Source organism: Pezoporus flaviventris, unplaced genomic scaffold, assembly GCF_033815535.1.
Source record: "Pezoporus flaviventris isolate CSIRO_AGI_PZ_B2104156 unplaced genomic scaffold, CSIRO_AGI_Pfla_v1 ptg000025l, whole genome shotgun sequence".
NCBI lineage: Eukaryota > Metazoa > Chordata > Aves > Psittaciformes > Psittacidae > Pezoporus > Pezoporus flaviventris.
Window position 1 is genome coordinate 31,446,969 of NW_026892573.1, and position 22,057 is coordinate 31,469,025.

Below are 22,057 nucleotides of genomic sequence, written 5' to 3' on the forward strand. Positions count from 1 at the left end.
GACTAGTAGCCAGTCTGTGCAGTACATGGGCTTTGTTAGTGCTTCATGTATCCACAGTGCTTGAGATAAATTCTGTTACCATCAACTGTGGTCTTAGGATAATCTCTTTTAGGTTGGCACTGATGGCATAGCAGTTGTTTGCAGTAAGAAGCATAGGGAAAGACTGAACAAAGCAAATAATCCTACTAATTCCTAGCCAAAATGTCAGGTTTGAGCAGCAACCTCTAAATTTTGAGGAATTTCTGGGTGTTTTGTTCAAATATATTATGAAAGCTGCAAACACGGATTTACAAAGTTTTGACAGCTATATGAAATGTTTTTATGGGTATGTGTGTTTTAAACCCCCTGTCTGTACATATAGATGCATTGAAGGTATGGATTAGCTTGTTTTATCACTTCCTGATTGATTATGATCTCTTCAGTCTTAATAAACTCTGTAGACTTAGGAAGCTATCTCATCCAGATTGTAGTCTAAAGCAGAGATGTCAGAGCTAAAGTGATATGTTGACTTGGCAGCTGGTACAAATACAAGTAAGGAAATTCCTGCTATGGGTTTAAAGGTGGGAAGCAATGGGTGGATCTATCAGTGTATGGTGTGGCATGGCATTGAGCTAAACTGCTCCTGTGGCGGGATGATTGCATGTGGTGTTTCAAAATAGGTCAGGTATGCGTGATAAAGACATGAAGTATAAGCAGTTACAGGACCAAAGAAAGGCAAATCATAAGTGGGTGAATGATTATCACAATGTCAGATTCATCACAGAAATGTCTCTGGTCATGGGCATAAAAATGCTGGTACAACCACTTGTGACTAGTAGATGGACAACAGCATCCTTTATTAGCTGGAGTGCCAGCAAAGTAGTAGTAGAAAACTATGGGCTGATATCCCTGGAAAGATCAACATATGGAGGTCATTTGATATAGATAGGAAACAAATCCATGTATCCTGCTTCCCAGTGAGGGCTCTTTCTCTAGGCAAGACTGATTCTTATTTCCTCCTTGTTGATTTTGTCAGCAAAGTGGGCAATTACTGGTTTATTCACGCCGTCTGACTTTTAATGTTAGCTAAATGTTAGTTTATCTGGCAATGCCTGCATTAAGTAGGCAGAGGATTTAGGTTCCCCACCTCATGTGTTTTGTGTTGCATGTAATTGGGTGCCTAAAATATTCTGAAGTGTACATGAATTCTCGCTGTGTCTGTCATAGTCACCTTCTGCATAGGGCCATCCAGCCAGGAAAAAGTTGCCTGAAAACTCAACTCACTACATGTTAAATTGCCCTGTTCTGGTGTGAGTAAATCCTAGTCTGCTTACAAAGGCCCTTGGTTGGTGTTTTCTCACTGATGCTCTATAACCATCCCAGTGAACAGTGGGCACTTCTAGGTCTATGACTATAGAAACCAGCGCAGCTGACAAGAAAGGAAATACTGTGTGAATGCCACTATTTGGGTATGGAAAATACTCAAACAGTCGGACAGTTGCAGAGACCCTCCTACTGTTCTGAAGTTTACTTTTTAAAGAAACATATTTTGTCTTTTTTCCTGGCTTCCCATTTACTGCCCTAACTGTGGGCTGTGGTGGACTGTAAGCAGTCATCAATCTCTCTTTTCCAGAATACGATATGACAAGAGGCAGCACAAAACTTGTTAACTAGATCCTTCCAGTAGTGACCAGCTACTAAGGGGAAAAAAAGGACTGGAGATGGGACATTGCTGTGTTAAACAGGAGATAGCAAGTGATTACTTTACAAAGTCTGCACTTTGGGCAACTGTCTTTTGAGATACTGAATGGGTTGTATTGGAAGGGACCTTAAAGCTCACCCACTTCCAGCCCCCTGCCATGGGCAGGAGCACCTTCCTCTAGAGCAGGTTGTTCCAAGCCCCTGTGTCCAACCTGGCCTTGAACACTGCCAGGGATGGGGCGGTCACAGCTTCTCTGGGCACCCTGTGCCAGCGCCTTACCACCGTCACAAAGAACTTCTTCCTTCTATCCATCCTAAGTCTCCCTCATTTAAGTTTAGGAGAGGTACAATGCATGTGGGGGGAGAGGTCCAATATCTGAGTGCTACTTTTAAGAAACATGTCTGGATTTTAAACTCATTTTGGGTCACACAGTTTCCAAAAGAAGCTTCCCAGATTCTCGGCACATCATCTGCATACTCTACTGGCACACAGGGACGGGCTGTTCACTACAGAGCTTGAAATGCCTGAGGCTCTTGTCTCTGCTTATATCCATTAGAGGTAAACCAGGGCTGATTATAGGCAACACTGTACTTCTGATCATGTCAATGAGCATAGCTAGCAAGTGTTCTGGGGGCAGATTCTCATCTCATTTGCATTGGTGCAAATCAAGAGTAATTGAGTTATTCCAGATGGAGAGCAGGCGAACTGCCTTAATAGGATTTTCTGTCTCAATAAAGATATTATTAAATTCAGTCAATGACTCTGGTTTGTCACTGTTTTCCTTTGATTTTATGCTGATATACAGTGTTTAGCTGTGGTTCAGCGTGAAACCAACAGCATGTGCAAAGAGAACATCACTTAGGAAGGAAATACAGTTGAGTCCCAGTTCTGGGACCACTTGCTTGTGAATAGCATTTGCAGCAGTTGCTCCTAAACCAGATTGTTCCCGGCAAGTCACGTACCTGTCTGCTGGCCCAAATCAAACCCGAACTCAGGGGAGAGCAGTAGCCCTCATGCACCATGATCACTCATCACAGGGATGGGTTGAGAGAACAGCAACCCATGCAGTGGAATGACATGAAGCTGAGAGATAAAAGGCACTCTCTTTTGGCAAAAAGGACCAGCTTGAAAGATGATTTAAGAACAGAAAATTCTTCACATGACCTCTTAAGACAACATAAGCCCCTTTTTGTTTCCTGCCTATTTCAGCCTGTTCCTGGTCAAGAACGCCACAGCTAATAATTGTGTCAGGAAGCCTTCCTGTCTGAAAATGATCTCTTCCTAATGGATAGATGATTCCATATGGTTTCATATGTCATAGATGGAGAGAGAACATATTGGATGCCTGGCCACAGCTGGCAGTTCATGTTAGTGCCATATGGATAAATGTGCAAGCTCTACCGTATTGTGGATTTCAAGTAAGCCATTTATCTAAACAGGTGCTGAGCCACTGGGAATGGGGTTTTATGGTCAAACTTGCAGCATGCAGTGATATGAACCACTTTGTTCTCTCCTCCTTCTTCTGCAATGAAAGTACAAGGTATTTAGCTACTATTTTACTCAATTCTGCATTGCACTGTGTAACTCCATTGACATCCATAAAAGCACACCTGGGCAGACCCTTTGTAAACGAGACCAGAATCCAGCTCTCTGAACTGTATGAATATTAGAAGACCAGTCTCCAAAATCCTTTCTGGGAACCAGTCTGTGATATTCACTTCCAATAGATATTGCTATGTCATATTCACAAGATTAAAGTCACCCCATTTACGAGGCTGTATAAATACAGAATCAGACTTTCCACCTCCCTGAGCTACCGTGCTCCGTCCCTGGTTCCAGATGAAGTTTTTGCACTCCTTTTCTCTCATGCCATAATTGCTTCTTTGTCTAAACACGCTTCATGTTGGAATTCCTCTCACTTGCATTCCTAATATGTGCGGTTCAAGGTACTTGCTGACTGATTTACGTCGGGCTTGTGTGGCTCCCTTGGAAATGGAGCAGAGCGCATTCCATCCACCTGCGTAATAAAACCAGCCGGTGCAGGGTGGGAGCACTCAAACCGCAGCAGAAATAACCTTCACCTGAGTATTGACTCAGTTATCTGTCTCTCCATCAGCTCTTCTGATTGCTTGTGGTATTAAAATCACACCTCGTGAGCAAATCTTTGTGCAAAAACCCTCTCTAATGGTGCTGTTTATTCCTGAGCTCTGCGCCACTGCCAGCACCAAGTACTGGGGTGAGGGAAAATGCCTTGCCTGCATTTCTGAGTATTTTGATAAGAGTCCAGCCCTATTAATTTGCTCCTAACATCCAGAAAGTTGTAATGTCAAACTCTCTAGGTTCAATATAGGATCATAGAATTACAGAATGGTTTGGGTTGGAAGGGACTTTAAAGCTCATCCAGTTCCAGCCCCCTGCCAGGGGCAGGGACACCTTCCACTACAGCAGCTTGCTCCAAGCCCCTGTGTCCAACCTGGCCTTGAACACTGCCAGGGATGGGGCAGCCACAGCTTCTCCGGGCACCCTGTGCCAATGTCTCGCAACCCTCATCCTAAAACATTTCTTCTTTATAGCTATACTGAATCTCCCCTCTTTCAGTTTAAAACCATTACTCTTTGTCTTATTGCTACAACCCCTGCTAAAAGGTCTGTCCCCATCTTCCTTATAAACCTTCTTTGAGAAGTGAAAGGCCACAATAAGGTCTCTCCTTCATATCCCCCCCCCCCCCCCATCTGCTCTATTGAGCAGTGTAACTCTCTTGCCTTTATCACAGGAGGTGATATTTTACACAACAGTAAATTAGGTCAGTTTGGGGTAAAACAGTCCAAATCTCAGAGAAGTAATTTCATTAATATGAGTTGGATGCCCCATTCCCGCACGGTTCCAACCCCACGGTGTGCAAAGGGGCAGAGAATTAAAGTACGAACACCAGTAATCCTGCAGTGGTTGAAGGAATAAGCCTGACAGTCACCCCATGCTTTTTCCTACTCATCAGTTTCACATCACTCATAGTTGTCACTCCTTGAGAGGTAAGCCTCAACGCATCAGCAAGAGGATGGTGACACTAGCTCTTATCTCCCATCATCTCCCTAACCGTACCCACATCCGAGATGCGTGTTCCGTCGCTTCAGTTTATTTGTGCTCATGTATTCTAAACCTTAGTTAAGCTTTCACAGTGTAACAGTAATCAGGCAGCTTAAATAGCAAGTTCTCAGCTGTGCTTGGTGCACACTGTGCTGCGGGAGATTAAAAAGAAAATCAGAAAATCAGAAAGTGCGTGACGGAGATTAAGATGATTCTGAATTGCTGTGTATAAGACTGAGTCCCCTTTGTGCCTCTTATCTGCTGTTTGAAGTACCGTTACTTAAGCTCAGTGTTGAGGAGGGGGAAAGTCTTTCTGAGAGGATGTGAGAAGCCATTTCAAAAGACGATGCCTCTCCAGTAAATAAAGCACAAAAGTTTGAGGTCAGTGTTGAAATGGTGGGTGAGATGGAGTTGTACCCGCAACAAAACTTGTTCATCCAGGAGGCTTTCAAATCTTTTTGCTGAGATAAAGAAGATCAAAGTGTTTAAACACGTTGATCCACTACTGAGGAAAATTTAGTGCCGGCAACAGAGAGCAGCTGCAGTAGAGCTGGCGTGTCTAAACTCACAGCAGGGGGTTAATTGCTCCTATGGATATAGGTTTGCTTTACAAAAGTAGGTCTGTGAAGGAATGTCGTTCCCATTCACAGAATGATGGAGATCTAGTGATAGGCAGGAAAATGCCAGTGCACTGTACACAGCGTTGTCAGGAGGGACAGAAAGGCTGGGAGCAGAGATGCAGCGTGGGCAAGGGGGATGCATGAGGGCCCTCTGCTTTTATTCAACTTCTGTTGTGCAGGGAAAGATCCAATCAGTCTGCTCAAGGTGATAGCATTAGCTTCAAGCCCTCCGTGAGGTGTATTAAATAATGAAATGAGGAAGAGTATCTCAGATTCGAACCTTAATGCTCATTGTGTTGTCCTGAGGGGGTACCCTGGAGAGGGTGGCTGTTGCCATCAGAGAATTCCAGATTTTCTATGAACATTGAAATGTTATTTTTATAGAAATTATGAAGTGGGCAGGGGTTGGAGGATAATGAGGCTGGTTATAGAAAGTGATCCAGTGAACTATTCCTGGTACAATCACAGCTGTAGAGATACTTGTGACATGTCTGGTGGAGAGGCTGTTGAGGCATCTCATTAAACAGGTTCCTTCTTGCAGTCCCAGCACTCGGCAGAGGGTGTGTTCTCATTTTATTAAGGGACCGAGTAGAAAGGTCTAAAACAAAGGTTTATGATGGGGCTTTTCCCATGACACAGAAGTTGTTTCTGGCAGAGAATGGGATCTTTTCATTTGGGTGTGAATGTGCAGAGGTTTGGGCTATTCTGCATAGCTAATACCTGAATGCCCTGTTTTGCTCTTATTCTAAGGGAAATCAAGAAAAATGCTGCAATTCTGATCCACAGCATCTTCCTCATTAAATTATAACCCTTTGTATCATAGTATGCAATCACTGAAAAGCAAAGGCTGCTCAGCCACCCCGTTCGTTCCAGTGGAGAAGGAGAGACGTTTTGCCTCTGGGAGGAAATTAAATACTCCTGTGCTGAGTCATTACAGCACAATACAATATGTCAATCTGTCTCCAGCTGTGCAGCTCTCACTTGGTATTTGTAGTTCTTTTGATAATAGCAAATTTCACTACTTGTGTATATACATGTTTATGTAGATACATGTAGATGTATTTGTATGTGCATGTCCAGCCACATAACTAAAGTGTACGCTTTGACTTTTTTAATACCACCTCATTCCTGGAACTTTCCAGAAGTATCTGAATTATTCACCCGGGGCTTTCAGGACAAGGAATGAAGGCACAGAAGGGCATTCAGAGGCCACAGACCTCTCCTGTCATCATAAATGGAAACCTTTTCATAGCTCTACCCTTGATTGCTCCTTTGCAGTGGGAACCCTCGTTAAAGCCATTCAAATGTCAATATGCCACCTAAATGCAGGAGGCAAATTCTTCCCTGGTTTCCAGAGAGGGCATCTCAGCATGCCTACATTTGCCTCAGCATTATAGCCAGCAGGACAGGCTACTAAGCATGCAGCAATGGGGTAGACGTAGAGTGGGATGGGATGCAAAGAAAGGATACAGTTATGAATGTGTTCTCTGATGGGGCAAAGATTTGGTCCATCTGGGATGTGCTAGGACATCCAACACAGCCTCTCGTTGCTGGTTTGGAAAGGTGCAGCTCTTTCTTTAGTATTGTGTCAGACCTCCCAGCCCAGAATATGCCTCAGGTTGTGGTGGCATCTCTCAAGGTCAGAAGCACCCTTGGTTAGTCCCAGGGGAACCACTACTATCCATGACCTCTTTGGACTGGTCATGTGTTAGGGTGTGATCCCATTGGGATCTGGAGCTGGGAGCTGGAGGAGAAAAGCTGCCACAGAGGCACAGGGGATAGTATGTGATGTCCCTACATGGTCCACAATAACTTCACTCCTTTCTCAACACCTCCCCAGCAGCATTAGACCCCCAGAAAGCAAGGGGACAATGGTGAGGAGCGCATCCTCCCAAACCAGAAGCACTGAGCTTCAGGAACAATGTCCTTGCCCTCTGTTCACGTAGTACTGGGCTTACTAATGCAACAACCAGTTGATTTACACCAGTAAATCAATTACAAACTAAGGAGTGGGTTCAGCAGCACGTTTTAGGCACAATGTGCCTTCAAGCAGTGCAGAACTACCTAACCCAATCTACCTGTTGATCCACTCCAGCAGCTACATTATGTTTTAATTTCTGAACAAAACAGCTTTTAAAAAGATGTTAAAAGATTATTTAATACCTATTTCATGTACCATTAATTTGTTCCAATGGTTATACTAGGAGCTTTTGCTTTGTAAATCTTGTTAATCATTGGTGCCTGGCATTTCTTATGCTTATTCTGCTCTTAAGAAATATGAAAACACAAATGTCTCATTGGTGATTTCGTGTGTTATCTGTGGCAAATGGGATAAAAACACTGCAAGGAAGTTGCAATTTTCCTCATCATTTTCAAACAAAATTATGTCAAAGTTCAGCTGTACAAATAATCTACAGAATGACCAGATAGCATGTATAAGGTGATAGTCAGGAGTGTTTATAGCCTACAAGAAATGAGGACTCCACATAGCTCAGTCCGCAACTGAGAGCCTTTATTAGGGTCAAGGTTTCCATCCTTGAGCTCAACACCTGTGCTCCTGTAAACTTCTCAATGTCAGCTTACCTATCCGCTGGCAAAAAAAAATAGGGGCAGCAATTACCCTTCCTTGCAAAGCATTTGAAGGGGGTTTGGATTATAGATCAGCACCGGATAAAGGGGAAGATTGCTGCTTCCATTTAACAGCATTAACGGAAAGCGTATTGATGGTGAGATTATGTTTTATTGTTGGTCAAGTCTGTGCTGAAAGACCTGAAGCCGTTAGAGGGACAACAATTGAGCAACAATTATAGATGTATCTCTTGTGAACTGGGATACACACTGTGATGCTTTTGTAGGCAATACAGAAATCCTTTCTTCTACAAGGACATTTTTAATATATAGTTCGAAGAAGCCAGAAGAAATGTTTTTACTTATGAAATGAACCCAACAGAAAAAACAGTTTCCTACTGAAAAAGGAGTAGCTGAAAAAATGATCCAGAAGCCAAAAAAAGACATTTTCTTTTCTTTCTTTCACAGTAGTCCAGGAAAATATTTATTTTGGAGGTGTTGCACAAAGTCATATTTTAATGCTTTGAATTTAATGATATGGATTATGAGCATTTCAAAACAAATTTAATGGTAAGATCCAAAGAAAGGTTTTACATATGCTTTCTAAACTGCTTTGCAAGACCTGATCAGATGGGTGTATTAATTTTAAACCCTGCAAGTATAGGAGCAACTTTAACTGTGAGAGAGAAGCTGTTGTGTGGTGGTACAATTGCCCAGCCCATGTGAAATCTAAGTTCAGTGAACTGAATTCCCACAGAAGAAGCGACTCAAAGGAGGTCACTGCACTTCAGGCTGATGAAGGTGCCCTGTTTCTTTGTTCCAGTTGGCCAAAACTGGATATTCTGTTGAGTTCTCCTGGCTTGGTAAAACAAGTTATTAAGAGGTTTATTACTGTGGTCAACTGTAATGATGTTTTGAACAGAGTCATTACTGAAATGCTGCTTAGCCTTTATCAAGGCAACATTACAATTATTGGCTGGAAGGAAAGGTACTCATTTGCAGTGAGAAAACAACTTGGGGTGAGACTCATTAACTGTTGATTTATGCAACTAAAAACTAGACATCTAAGTGAGTCTAGATTGATAGATCCTTAATAATTAATATGTAGACATATAAAGTTAGCTGGGTTAAATCTGTGATGACCAAAATATATATAAGCAAATGAGACTTAGATATGGCAGATTTAAGAGTAGAATGTTGAAGTCGACTTCTTGAACAAAGCATACCTGGTGATCTGGTAGCAAGGGAGGAAGAAGAGCTTGGTCCACAAAAGGCACAGGGCAGTAATTCTTTGATGAACTTTAAAATATAATTCTGCTGGAGCTCAACAGGACGCATTCCCCATCCTTCACTTGTGCTGCCGTTTCCCAGAAATCCATTTTTTCAACTGAAATTGTTACACACTGAGAAAATTATCTTAATTCTGAGAAGCCTCCACTGTGCAGCTTTTTTCTGATTCTATAAACTGCTTAAAACCCAGCCTCACCCTTCTTAAAAAACCCACATAACAGCAGAGGTAAAATGCTGTGAAATGGCCCCTAGGACACAATTGGAACCAATTAGGATGTGCAAAACACTCGATGGGAGCTGTCCTGGCTGAGGAGATTCAAAATTGACTTGATGTGTGAGCAGAAAGAGGTGCTTAGGGAAAGAGTAGCTCTCCAGGCTTAAGTGCTACTGTAGTTCCTCCCCCAGAGTGATGCACTCTCCATCCTCCCTCTAATGGTCTACCCTTATTTCCTTTTTACCCAGAAAAAGGATGGATAATAAGCTTTAACTCTTTCCCTGCTGAATCAGTGTCTGGGGATGATGGCTTTCCTTGCAAATCTCGTAAGCTGTTATACAGTTTGGTTATGAAGGATCTCCTCCTACCTTTCTAAACTCCATCTTCCACATGTATTCCCCACCAAGGGCTCATTGTGTGGATGAAGATCATGACTAATTGTCAGCAATGAAACATTAGGCTGAAGCCAATAAATGTTTCTACATGGGGTGTCAAGTTGGTATCAAAAGAGACGACGTGCAGGTCTGGAGCATGTTTATAGAATAAAAGAATCATTTAAGTTGGAAAAAACCTTTAAGATCATTGAGTCCAACTGTTAACCCAGCACTGCCAAGTCCAGCACTAAACCATGTCCCTAATTGCCACATCTACATGTCTTTCCGATAGCTCCAGAGATGGTGACTCCACCACTGCCCTGGGCAGACTGGTCCAGTGCTTGGCAAACCTTTTGGGGCAAAAAAATTCTTAATATCCAACCTAAACCTCCCCTGGTGCAGCTTGAGGCCATTTCCTCTTGTCCTGTCACTTGTTCCTTGGGAGAAGAGACTGACCTCATCTCTTTACAACCTCCTTTCAGGTAGCTGTAGAAAGGTGGTGGTGGTTGGGCTTCAGTCCTTGCAAAGGAATGTGCTGCTTTAGAGAAAAAATGTCCTTTGACTTTGCTGAACCCAATGCAGACTCTGTTCTGCATTCATTTGCTGCCTTTTGGAACACGCCTATGATCTCTGAATACATCAGCCATGTCTTTCTGTTCTCCATGGGGGAGCAAAATAATGACAGGTTATCCCGTGAGCATGGCTTCTTTTGGGAGGATTATTTTCATCTCATTTCCACATGTGCTGTCTCCGCTTCCCACCTCACCCTGCTTAGCTGCTGTGTTAGACAGCAAACCCCCAGTCATTGCTTGCAGCAGAGGGTGATAATGGAGAAAGAGATGGAGAGAAGCATACAGCAGTGACCAGTTTATGTATGTATCTATTTATTTAATCCTGGTCATGAGTGTCTCAAACTCATCAGACTCTCCCCATTTGGCTGTGGCACCCTGAAGGAACTTGACTTCAGGCACAGATTGAAGCTCTGCTGACACCAGCAAGACTTAAACTTTGACTTAATGGTAAACGTCTGCTAAAAACATTATTTGGGGATGAAGTGGACTACAGAACATGTCTAACTGCTTTGCAGCATCCTCAGATCAGGCACAGAGATGGGGAATACAGTATTCCTGGCCAGAAATGCATAGTTAGGCTTAACACCTTTGGTGAGAACATGCCTACGATCTACTTCCTTCCCTCAGCCTCCCAGCAGCAGCAAGGTCATCTATGACCATTTCTTGTGATGTTGAGCATGGCACTAATTACTGCCATCTCAGGGGGGGTGTTGTTGCAAAGTGGACACTGTCATTAGGAATTCAATTGGTACCGCAGTAATTTAGGGGCATCTCACCTACTGTGAGTTAATCAGGGATGGCCCAAAGCAGCATGCTACCAGGAAAAACTCTGCTATTTCCAGGGCTGAACACTGCTTAGACCCCTCAGTTGCTTTTTGAATATATGATACATTTGGAAATAACATATCCAAAAAGCCCCCAAGCAAGCAACCCCCAAAACAATCCAACCATCAAAAGTCTGCATTAAAGAGCACAGGTGGCAAGAAATCATTCTCTCCTTGTGTGTGGTCCCTGATACAGATCCCTGATTTTTACAACACTTATAATGAAAGCATTTTTATTTTTGGATGCTCTTTAGGGTACAATGTGATACATCAAAATAAATCACTGCATCGTATGCCTGTTACGAATGAAAGCTGATGTACCAAATGTCAAAGTTGCTCGCTTTGATTCATCAATGAATATTGCCAATTTTGCTCAGTGTTGAGGAAAGAAATGGTAATGAAGGGGGAAATGTCGACTTGATACAAAGATATAAATATATAGATAAAGATTTGATAAGTGTGTATAGATTTAGAGATGGTATTGTTTTGAGTAAGGTGCAATCTCCCTTAGCTTTAAGGACAGAAACTGTATACCATTCGACCATTACCCCTCTATTTTCACTCTTTAAATGAATTCAATAATCATCATATTTGAAAAGGCATTCATTTCAACTGCTGTGGAGAAAACTTCTGATCAAATCAAGAGCATTAGCGTCAAGGCCACCCTTCTTCCTATGAGACAGGAAGTATCTGTGAGATAAATTAACTACGGGTGAATGCTAAGTCTGTAATGAGAAAAACCATGGTCTGTTGAATTCAGCCTTTCATGTGAAAACTGCTTGGGACCTTACTGAAAAGTATGTGTTAATCAAGAGAAAAGCATAATTACTGTCTTGTCAACAGACACAAATGGGAAAGCCTGGTGAAAATGAGGTTGAAATTAACTCTAAAACCCACACAAAACCTATTTTTTTCTATAAGGTTTTTGGAGAGCTTGCTTTACACTGCACAGTGATTTATGACAATTGGAATCTCACTCTTTCTGCAATTAATATTACTGGATGCTTCCTATTCAGAGGAATGTTAATCATCATAATGCAAATGGAAGTATTATTGCAGCTATGCTTCAGAGTTCATACTTCATATTGAGCCAAAGGTTCAATATTCAGCATCCTTCTCAATGGAGCATTCGCATTGTATGGATAGATGAATGTGCACCGAAGGTAAAATAACTGAATTAATATAAACCAGAATAATATGTCTGGCACATAGCTTCCTATATTCCCATTTTGCTGGAAGGTCCTGATTGTTCAGGCTGTTTAAACCAATAATAAATTACTGCAATGCACTGCTAATTACACCTCACTGAAGTTGTGTATAGTATAAATTGCACCGGCGGTGGACTCAGATTAAGTTTCTTATGCTTATTTTTAGCAAGTCGAAGGCAATTCATTTCCAACCTGGCTGTGTTTAAAACTGTAGAGAGAAAAAAACTGTGTAATTATTTCCTCACATGAGGAGGATATTGGTGACAAACATTTAGTCCTCTGTGTCTTTTTTGCACTAAATGTATTAGTGGAAAAGGCAGAAGCAAGAACACCTATTCATTTGGACATGTGTTTAAAAACTATAATGAGTATTTATAAAGTTTGCTCCTGCAAATGTTTTCCTAATTGTCTTCTTCATGCTTTTACCTCCCTCTGTGCTCCCTTAGATCATTTGTTAGCTCATGATTAGTTTCTTTATGGCTGCTGGTGCTCCTGGAAAAATTTGGTCCTTTTCCTTCTTTTTCCTTCCTTCTCTTTTTTTCCCCCATGAGTTTTGATTTTGAGGGGGGTGGGAGGGAAAAGGGCATAATTGTCTCTTTTTTTTCTTAATCTTGCTGGAATTTATTAAAAAAAACCCACATAACTTGAAGTTTTTAGGGTAGTTCAGAGCTGATTCAGAAACATCAGTTAATATGTCAGAAAACAAGTAACCCCCATAAAGTTAAGTCCATACTGCAAACGCCTTTCCTAATCCTTTGCCCTGTAGCAGAAAGGGGCCTTTTATTTTCATCCAAAAGGAATGTGAATGCCACATTAAAACTGTTTATTGGGAGGTGACAGTGGAGGGAGTTGTGCATGTGGACAGGGTGAGATCCTATTTTCTGGGGAACAAAAGAATGTAGTCATAAAACTGACTGGAGCTTAAATGTCCATCACATGACATTATTATCCTCTTGATAGGAAAGGAGAGACGTCCTTAGGTGGGGAGCACATTTTAAGCTTGGCAGATCTGGGTTCAAACCCAGTGCAAACTTCCTGTAAAGTATGGAAAGCATTTTGGTCCAGGTCTTCAGAAATATCTCAACACCCAACTGAGAGAGAAGGAAGTGTCCAAATAACTTGCAGATCTACAGCATTCTATGTCTTAATCTATATCCTGTGATCTGGATTAAGCACTTATGGGCTCTGGGTGCCTGATGCTCACTGGTTTTGGCATCGTTTTGCATCTAGTTTCTCTCAGTCTTTCAAAATGGTATTCAGGTCATAGAATCATAGAATCATAGAATGGGACACCTCACACTAGACCATGTCACTCAAGGCTCTGTCCAACATGGCCTTGAACGCTGCCAGGGATTGGGGCATTTACCACTTTCCTGGGCAACCTGGTCCACGGCCTCACCACCCTCACAGTAAAGTTCTTCCTTATATCCAGCCTAAACTTCCCCTGTTCAAGCTTGAACCCATCACCCCTTGTCCTATCACTACAGTCCCTAATGAAGAGTCCCTCTCCAGCATCCTTATAGCCCCCTTCAGACACCGGAAGCTGCTCTGAGGTCTTCATACAGCTTCTCTTCTCCACCCTGAACAGCTCCAACTTTCTCAGCCTGTCTTCATGATATAGATATGTGCATACTGACATAAGCATGGATTTCATTATTTCTTAATTTATTTTGTGTTTTAAAGATGAAATTAAATCCCTTTGATGGTGCATTTGCTCAGTCATCCCAGAGATACAGAGGCAGGCATCCACAGAGGTGAAAATGCAAAAACAACCATAACCTCTCAATTTGTAACCATGACTGCTAAAAGTGCAGAGCTGGCCACCTCCTTATTCTCTCTGTGCTGGAGTTTATTCATAAAAGTGGAAATAATAGCATTTCCCTACCTTGACAAGTAGTTTAAAAATACATACATTAAAAATTAAGAGAAGTATAGATATTATGGCAGTGGGGGACCATGAGTGTACCAGAGTCCTGAGAGAGGAGAATGAACCATTTATTCTCACCTCCTCCTCATTTTCAAATCTCCCAGAAAAGCCTTTTGGTGAGCAATGGCCTCTTGTTCTTTTGTTTTCCCTCTTGTTGAAGTGCACACCAGCGAGGGAGGATACTCACAAAATTAATTCAGATTGGCTTAGATAAGGACCCTGTGATGATGATTAAAAACCATCCACAGGGCCATTAGCAAAGTGAGATAATAAATGGAAATGTGTTGAATCGCATGAGTTTTCTAGCTGGGGGAACATCAGGGAGCAGTCTTGAGTCCAGTCTTCTTTAAACATCTTCATTCATTAGCCAAAAGACAGGAAGAGTACATGTTAATTAAAATCACAGATGATCCAAATTGGGAGGCACTGCATAAATCAGTGAAGATAGAGAGATTAGAAACCTTAAGCAGGAAATGCCAAAATGAGATGCAGCTCCGAAAAACACGTGGGGAAGAAATAATGTGTATAAGGACACAATCAGTGAAAGCAGAGTTGTTCAAGAAGCAGAATTAATGGGAGGAAGCCAGAGGATGTGGACCATGGAGTAAAGGGCAATGTAGCAGAGAAACTATTTAAAGGTGACCTTTGCACCTTTCCAGTGGACAGCTTGGATTCAAAATTCATTTACAACTGGCAAGATTAAAAGGTCAATGGAGTTTCAGACCATATATGCAGAAACAGGTTGCCAAGGAAGGACATGGAAGCCCACCTCTATAATAGTGTGTTCACTTCATTCACATTCCTTATTTTATTCCAATTCTGCAAGACCTTGTGCATCAGAGTGCATGTAAAATAGATGAATATCAAGCAAAATGGGTAGCCTGGGAAAGCTGCTGGCCCTGATAAATGTGGCTTTCAGTGAAACTACACACATGCAGTTGCTGTGGTCTCTTCTCCACCTCCCCAGTCCCTATTGGACTTTGTCTTCCTGAAACACAGAAAGGACCTAAGAGAGGGAACTTGAGGTTAATAGACTAATAAGAGGTGTAAGAGAAGAGGAGCCCCAATGCTGTGCTATACTTTCTTTGAACCTCCTGCTTGTGACAAGTTTGTCACAATCTTGTCAAAATCTTTGCTTTTAAATTGGGGCTTTTCAATACCACAAGCAACTTGGAAAAGACAGAATTTACTGATGTGAGTAGAAACGATGAGAAGCATCTGTGTAAGATCCCAGTCATTTCACTCTGATAAAGGTGAAGGATTTAAGGAAGGAAATATTTGGGATAATCATATAAATAAAATAATCCTTTCACCTTCTGAGGACTGCAAAGTCACACAACAGGAAAGGAAGAACTACCACGTTAAGCGGAAACCTTTGAAACTACAGCTGAGGAACTGATAAATTACTCTTTTGGCAAAGGGATGGATGTTTGCATAGTTAACCAAGGGCAGGCATTTAATTCTATGTGCTGTACAGAAAGCCTTACTTTGTATTTAACACATACATTTATTTCCATGGGATGGCTAAGTATACCCTGGTACAACACTGATGCAATATTACACTCGAACAACATGTGCATAGATGACTGGTTTATGTGCCTTGTCTACCTGTTAGCAGGTGCTTTTAATCCATTTTGGACACCAAATAAGTTACAAATCACTAAAGAAAACACTGATTTAATTTGTGTGTGTGTGTCTCTGTCTTTTTGCAGGTAGACTGAGAATAACACGTCCAGGTTAGAACTGTATCCTACAAGAAGTATTTGATGGATTATTCCTAGATCTTTCTAAGACGGTTGCTACAAAAAGTAAGTACTAATTCCAGTATCTGGGATGTATTAATGATATTTTGTTGTTTAAAATCAAATTATGGCAGTTGTAATATTTCTTGTGCACGTATTTCTAATTGGAATTTCAGTGATTTCTTTAGAACACATCTATTATTAATCTGTGTTTATTCTTATTATCTGACAATGACGATTTGCATTACAGTGCCAGTCAAGGACTCCTTTTTACTGTGCCAGGCACTCTAGAAACATAGACATTCTCTGCATGAAATGACTTACATCTAAGTACAAATCAAGAAGCCATGGATAGTGACAGACAGATGAAGACCCACGGATGTAATAAGAAAGTGCTAGTCGATATGACGGGCAATGCTAATAGAGCATCTGCGACCTGGCCCTTGTCCCTGCTTTCTAGGTGTTACTGCAGAGAAAGGAAGAGAATAACAAGGTTATTTTGTAGATATTTATGGGGAACAGCATGGAAGAAAATACAAAAGCACTCATTTAAAAGTCCAGCACATGGACTGTGGAAAATGGTTGTGTGGCTTGATTGGATGCAGACGGCCTAGTTTTGATATGAATGGGGAAGGGGAATCAAGGCTATATCTGGAAAAATGGCCTTTGTGTCCAGGGAATATCATCAGGGCAAATTTACATCTATGAAAAATGAAAGTGATTCTGCAGTAATTAAGATGTTCAATAAAAGCCTGAGATACAGCCTGATAAAGCCTGAGAGAAGAGATTTACCTAGATGGGTAAATAGACAAGAAAGGTGTTACCTGAATTGTGTTATACAGAATTGCTCTGCAAGGCTTGGGTGTAACTGTGAAGTGGCATCTGAGAGAGAAGTATGAGTTGAAGCTGATAACAAGGTTCTGGGCATATGGCCGGATGGTGGCATTATCCACAGTGACAGAGAAGGAAGGCTGCTTGCTGCTTGGAGATTATGGCTGGCACTCCTCAGATGAACAGAAAGCTATGTTGAGACTGCTGTGTCCAGCTGAAGTTTTAGCAGCTCAACGAGTGGTACTCCACTCTGAGTGACTTGTTCCAATGTTTGACCACCCTCAGTGCAAATAAGGTTTTACTAATGTTCAGATGGAATTCCACATATTTTGGATCGTGCCCATAGCCTTTTGTCCTATTGCTCTGCACCACTGAATCATAGCATCATAGAATCGGCTAGGTTGGAAAAGATCGAGTCCAACTGTTACCCCAGGATTGCCAAGTCCACAAGAAACATCTGTCTCCATCTTCATGACGCTGTCCATCAGGTTTTATGTACATTAATAAAACTCCCAGCTCTCTCATCTTCTTCTCCTATTAAGATACTCCAGTCCCTTAAAGAGCATCATAGCCCTCCATGCATCTTGGTCCAGTATGTCCATGTCTCTTTTGTACTAGGGAGCCCAGAAAGGGACCCAGCTCCCTGATGCGTCCCACTGAGGGTTGAGCATCCTCTCCCTCAACTTGCTGTCAATGCTCTGCCCAATATAGCCCAGGACACTGTTGAGCTTTTTCACCTCAAGAGCCCACTGCTGGCTCTTGATGTCTACCAGGAGCCTTATCGGGTCCTTCTTTGCCAAGCTGCTTTTCAGACAGTTGTCCCCAGCCTGAAGTGGTGCCTGAGTTTATTCCATTCCAGGGACAGGATTTGGTGTTTTCCTTTGTTGAACATAAGGAGGTTTCTGTGGGTTTGTTTCTCCAGCCTGTCCATGTCCCTCTGAGCAGCAGTGAAACCTTCTGGTGTATCAGCGACTTCTTCTAGTGTTGTATCATCTGGATATTTGCTCAAGGTGCACTCTGCCTCATCCAAGCCCCATTAATGAGAGGCTTAATACTACTGGACCTAGTATCAACCCCTCAGGTACATCACCAGTGACTGGCCTCAGCAGCACAATGTCCAGCCAGAGGCCAGTCAGATGGTCAAGCATGATTTCTTCTTCATAAATCCATTCTGACTACTCCAAATCTAATGTTAGACAGTTTCCACCTGAATGAGACTGGTAAGATCCTGTACATAGAAAGAGATAGAGACAGCAAGAGACCAGGGAGCCCCCAAGGACAGAGTCAAAATGGTACAAAGTTATCAGAAACTACATTTAGGCTAGAAAACAAGGGTGGATTTTAAATGGGAAATAGGCAGAACTGAAGTAGAGCATGAATTAGCAGTAGGGAAAGATGATACAGTCAGACTTTTCCCCAGGAAACTTCAATGGGTGAGGAAATTGCTGGATGTGTGGATATTTTGATAATGGATTCTGAGACCTAAATGAAGTGTTGACTAATCCAGTCTTCCTGTACAGACAGTGAGAGAACACTGGATCTCTCTATAAGATTTAGTCCATAAAGCACATGAATTGCTCGCAGAGAAGTCTGTCTCTCTCTTGCTCTCTTTTTACTTGTAGACTACTCTCTAGGGCAACTAGATGTCTGAATTATGCATAACTGTTGTCCAAAGCTAGATGGGATGATTTCAGGAATTAATGTCCTCATTTAAAGCCCTCGTTTCTCATCTGTAACATGGGTTCAAAGTTATCTCTTTGATACTTACCTTCTTTATTCTGATTTTAAGAGCTTTTCACCTGAAGGTGTGCATACACCTAGCACTACAGGTGAGGGCTAGCACATACAGCACCTAGCACTACAGAGGAGAGCTGGGGCACCTACAGGCTTGTGTAAAGAAGTAGGAAATGTTCACCTCAACCTGAAAAGTTTTTGACATGAATGATGAAGGGAGAGAATGAAATGCCTGTTAATACTAAAACGATGAGCATGGTCAAGTGAATTCTAAAACTCATAGCCTTGAACATAAAGTGATATTTAAATGAAATTGAAGCAGAATCATGTTGACTTGCAAGATAGGATGGAAGTAGTGAACACCAGTGTTTTAATCACCAGGGCTGTACAGATACTCACATAAAGAGTAAGGGGCAGTTCCCAAAGCAAGGTTATGTCCAGGAGTTTGTTCCTTACTCTCTGGGGAGAAACCACTTGCTGCTATAAGGAGTTAAATAGCTTCTTTCCATAATAGCAATCATCAGTATCAATCCATTGGTTAGTCAGACCCTGTCTCCTATATGTATATACACATATATATATATGATATATATACTTATATATACATATATGTTTTCTATATATATGTGTGTATATATATACACATATATGCATATTTAGCCTACTCCAATGAAATATACAGTGTGTTGGGGTTTGGCTGCTTGGAAGTATTAGGGCTGGTGTGAGCTGAAGTGTTATGCCTGTAGCCAGGATTCATAAAGTTGATCCCTGAGAAAGATCTCACTGCAGGATAAAAACTGTGCATCAAAGGAAAAAAAAAAGAAGGAGGTGAAAAATAGTCAGGAAAAGAAGTGTTTTCAAAGTCAGCTTTTCATGGGAAGTGGTAAGAGTATAATGAGGTGACAGCCCACAGCAAACTGAGCGGAGTGAGGAAAAGGAGAGGAAATCTCTAAAATAAAACTCCCCAAATTGCTGAACTGAACATGACAAGCTCTCTTTACTAGAGATGGATAAGTTCACAGGGCACATCTAGATGGCTTTTTATTGAAGGTGAATTCTTACTTGTCAACATAACCTGGAGAAGTTTTGCTTGAAAAGAAGATTGCTACTCAGTTTTGCTTAACTTCAATGCATTTACTGGCCTTTTTGCTGCTAGCTGGTCTGATTAGTGACAAAGGATCAGACAGTCAAGAACAGACCCCAAATCAATTAATTAATTAATTAGTTAATTGATAAATGCTTCATCCCTGGAAGTGTTCGAGGCCAGGTTGGACAGAGCCTTGGGTGACATGGTCTAGTGTAAGGTATCCTTGCCCATGGCAGGGAGGTTGGAACTGGATGATCTTAAGGTCCTTTCCAACCCAAACCCTTCTGTGATTCTATGATTTCCTATGGAAACACAGATTTTTAACTCAGTTATGTATAACTGGGCAGTGGAGTCAGCCACGTGTGGCAATCAATGTCTCCATCTCAAGAGGTCCATTGTAACCGCCTCCCAAGTACACTGTGTTAAACAGCTGAATCAAGTTTGCAAAAGGCAATGAAAGTGAATATGAACAGTACAAACAGTAGAGGCTGTAATTTTACTGTCTCCTTAAAAGGAACAAAATGCCTCAGGGTAGGTAAAGTATTTCTCAGGGTGCTTTTTAGCCAGCATCTTTGCTTTGGAGCAGCCAGTGCTGATCTGGAAACAGGCTGATCTTCAGAGTTGCTGCTCACTTGCAGCTCTCAGTGGAAACTGTGGTTCATTGCTGATCAGACTATTTTTACTCAGGTGAGGAAAGATAGCGTTAGCTGGCTGGCATTAGTTTCCCCACCTTGAAAACACTGGCTGCTTTTGTTGGCTTTCATGCCATTCTGATGCAACCTGTGCACCCTTTTCCTACCTATTTTCCTGTTAAACCCAATAAGGCAGCTCCTAATTATTTTGAGACATTTACAAACACTTTAGATAGGTAAGTTTGGGGGATGAGGTGTTGTACAAAATCCCTTTTTCCAGCTAATTAGAAACTGCTACTCTTTTCAGGTTTCCTTAAGTTCCCTGTTTTCTTAGACTTGATTGACCTGTCACAGGATCTCCATAGCCTATCTTCTTGTTTGCACTACAAATCCAAGATAAGCATCTTTACCAACTGCATATTTATACAGCATCAAACATGTTGGGCTAGTGATGCACTTAAAGCCTCCAGGTGCTACAGTGCTAGAGATGGTATATTATAACAGGGAGCTGCTCATTATCCCACAAGGCATCTTGTTTCAACCCGCAACATAGAAAGACATTCATTTAAAAGGTTCTTTTTATTCAAATCAATCTGTCATGCCATGTTAATTAAGAATTAATTGATACTTATTTCTCTGAGGCACCAGATCATCATGGTTTTTTCCTAGATAACCCTTCAAGTTTGGCTCAAGGCACTGGAGGAAGGATGAAATAGGCTCGTCTTTGCGACTAGTGGAGGCATTATTTTTTTATTTATTTATGTATTCATTTGCTTATTTATTTCTGCTGTCAAGTGCATCAGTCTCCATAATCCTCTCCCTTCCCATTGTCTGCCAGAGGAGGAATTGGCAAAACAATAGGAAGGATGTAATTAGCAACTTGGCTGTGGGGTGCATGGAAGGGTGGGCGTAGAAACCAGTATGAAATCAGAAGTTTAATATGGGAACTGTTTGTACATTGTCAGTCAATCATTTCCCCCCCCTGTTTATGAGTAAATTGCAGCTGCATTTCTTGGACGCATCAGACTCTGTTTTTCTTTTGCTTTGCTGCAGAAAGCTATTTTCAGCCTAGGTTTTGTTCCTCCTGTTGTGACATGCAGGAGATGTGATCTCACACCCTCCAAAGAACTGATACACAACAGCAGTGTCATAACAAAGATCCCATCATTACTCTGTTTGGAAAGAAGAGGTAACTTCATAGCAGTGGAAACGCCTTTAGCTGCAGATGTGGAGTATCTCGGAGAAATCTCCCCTTAGGGATACTTATTGCTTATCTCCTTGTAGGTTTAATAATGCACAAAAATACCATAGCATCTTCCTTCTGAAAAGCACGTGCTATTTGGAGAGTGTTAATGACATAGGCTTAGCCCACAGCCTGCACAGTGCAACAGCTTGTACACATACCACTCACCTCCTCTGGATGTTCTAACACAGTTTTGCTGCTTTCAGGGTCTTGAGTTTCTTTCAAGGTTTCCTTATGGATCTCTGCAGGACCTCATAACATATATTGTAGACAGATCTAACAGAGCCACACATGGGGCCAATGCAGCCAGTACCATAGAATCATAGAATCAGCTAGGTTGGAAAAGACCTTTAAGATCATCAAGTCCAAGACTGCCAAGTACATCACTAAACTATGTCACAAAGGGTCTCATCTGCACGGGTTGTG

The 22,057-nt window shown here is 41.7% G+C and overlaps 1 protein-coding gene across 11 annotated transcripts in view; it reads left to right on the forward strand.

Moving 5' to 3' along the window:
* Positions 1-22,057, forward strand: part of TENM4 (teneurin transmembrane protein 4) — a 759,599-nt gene that overhangs the window by 332,220 nt on the left and 405,322 nt on the right. For all 11 annotated transcript variants that reach the window (XM_061458042.1, XM_061458041.1, XM_061458044.1 and 8 more), the window contains one exon: positions 16,075-16,170. The gene's annotated coding sequence lies outside the window, so the exon portion shown is untranslated. The remainder of the gene's footprint in view (positions 1-16,074; positions 16,171-22,057) is intronic.